We start from the raw sequence: 2,500 nt of genomic DNA, 5'->3' as shown, positions 1-2,500 counted from the left end.
CACCCTGGTACCCCCTGCAGAGCCGCCTATGCCACAAAGAAAGCTCATTTTGCTGGAATTGGGTTACACACCCTTCCTTTGAAGATACTGGATGATCCGTCCCGTCCTCTTTTTCCCTAACTATGCCCTTCAGTGCAGCCTTGGTGAATAACACATAGAGCAGACTGGAAGCGAAGGGAAGGGAAGTTGAATTGGTGGTATTGTATGTCTTTTCGCATTGATTTTACAATGATCTGCGCCGATTCAACATCCCTTTGCTATCAGGGTCCCTATTGCATTGGACACAACGAAATTGCATTTATGCCTCACCCATGCAAGGGGGCAGCCCCCGAAAGGGAGCAGTGCGGTACCATGCTCAGGGTATTGCAGTCATGGAGGAGGATGGGGTAGTCGAGCATTGGTTAATTACTCCCCCCACCAACCTGGCGGCTGAGGAGACAGACCAGCAACCTTTAGGCTACAAGTCTGGCCCTAACCACTTACCCATGACTACCCTTAACATTCAGCTGCTAAACAGGTACAGGTTAAATCCAGACACCTCGACTCTTTTCAAATTTGCCTTCATGTGTTTTAAGTGCCTGTCTGCATGTCTAGTTTTATCTGCAACTTAAAGTGTTTGTCTGCAAATGTAGTTTCATGTAATTTATGGCTCTGGAATACACGACTAATTCCCCAATTGCGGCAATAAATTCATTCATTCATTCATTCGAGGTAAACCAGCTAGTGAATGTGTACAGAGTTCGTCATCAGCTGGAGAGAGTACTATGCGCCTGAACGAGGGGAGCAAAGGTCTGACTCCTGGCCAGTCGCTCTCTCACGTGCTGCTGGGCAGGGCAGGGCCGGTTCTAGTCAATTTGGGGCCCTAGGCGAGCACCCCTCTTTGCTTTTGGTTGAATTAGAAATTGGCATGTAGTGTAAACATAGTGTCATACATCTGATCGAGCACAGTTAATCAACTACCTAATGTACTAATTTTTATATAATTATTAATAATAATTGTCAATATAAAACTTAATGCTCTATTTCGCTTATTGATTTAATTCTGTGGGACTTGGTGCCCCCAAGACATTTGGTGCCCTAGGCCACCGCCTGGTCTGCCTATGGCTGGCGCCAACCCTGCTGCTGGGAGGAAGAACAGGACGGGACAGAGCGGAGCAGAGAGCACACAAACAAACAAATACAACTGACATCATGGTCAGCACGACACCAAATCTTGCCATTCACAAATCCTCTCTGTCAAAAAAAAAAACAAACAAACATGAATATTCTTTCTCAGGGCAATTGTCTTTTCATTATTCTCAGGTGTTGATGATACTTGATACCAAATGGAGCTATTAACCCATTTAAGCCTAAGGCACCTGCAACAAAAAAGAAGCCTGCTGCATGCCTGAGCATTTTTGGGGAAAAGGTATCCCCAGCCTAAAAAACGAAATATCTCAGCCTCCGAAGCACATACGGACATGAAAAAAACTCAAATTTCAAGACCCTGAATGAAGCGTCTGTTGCCCCTACATCAATGCAGCGTATACACAGCATCAGACTTAAATGTGTTAATGCTCGCGTAGTGATAACTCTTTTGTAGTGTAGCAGTAAAGATCGTATCTTACTATCTTGTGCTATCATCTTATTTCTGAACTTTTATTGTGATGTAATTCCTAGGGTCAAGGACACGTCTGGATAAGAGTTTTTGTCGATTCAGCTGTATGGACTTGTTACATGAGGAGATGTTACATAAAGGACAGAGAGACTGAGAGACAGAGGGTGAAAACAATGAGGTAGTCTACTAGTCAGAAGGCAAATCCTCTTGTGCTCTTGCTTAACACAAAATCAATTTTCAACAACAGATAGGAGCAGTCAGTCGCATGGCTGATGGAGAGCATCCCATGTATTCTTTTTTAAATAATAATAATAATATCATAATAATAATGATAATGATAATGATAATAATATGAATATGAATATGAATATGAATATGAATATGAATAAATGTCTTGACTTCAAGATGCATATGCCCATATGGCCTGAGCATAACCAAACTGAAATATCTACATGATTCCTTATTTTAGGCTACTTTATTATTAAGTCATTATTAAGCCATTAGTCAAGTCAAGTGTACTCCATTGTCAAAAGTCTATGTAACAGGGTTAGCCCAGAAGTTTGAACATTCGTTTGACCAAAACATATGAATAAGACATTTTATTAGACAAATTAGACATATTATTTATCTATTTTACAGCATTCGTGTTGTATGCTCTACCGGTTCACTCACTGAAAAAAACACCTTATTCTGCGCACCGGCTAGTATAAAATAGAGTAGACAACAATTGTCTCCTCGGCTTCAGCATTCAGAGTTCCCACGACCCAGCACTGATTCGCCCTGTCGTTGCTTTTAAAAAGGCTACACACACGCTAAAGACAACAAGGGGGATGTCGGGGGGGATTGAGCGCCAACAGGCAAAGCCTCTGTGAATGGAAAAGAGGAATGTGTCACCACAGTCTC

General features: G+C 42.2%; 1 protein-coding gene across 1 annotated transcript in view; it reads right to left on the bottom strand.

The window, feature by feature from the left end:
- The window catches only part of LOC134452373 (Na(+)/citrate cotransporter-like), a 37,952-nt gene that overhangs the window by 35,022 nt on the left and 430 nt on the right, over window positions 1-2,500 (bottom strand). The gene's annotated exons all lie outside the window — the stretch shown is intronic.

The sequence above is a fragment of the Engraulis encrasicolus genome, chromosome 7 (genome assembly GCF_034702125.1).
Source record: "Engraulis encrasicolus isolate BLACKSEA-1 chromosome 7, IST_EnEncr_1.0, whole genome shotgun sequence".
Lineage (NCBI taxonomy): Eukaryota > Metazoa > Chordata > Actinopteri > Clupeiformes > Engraulidae > Engraulis > Engraulis encrasicolus.
Note: the sequence above shows the minus strand (reverse complement) of the source record. Positions and strands in the feature narration are given on the sequence as shown.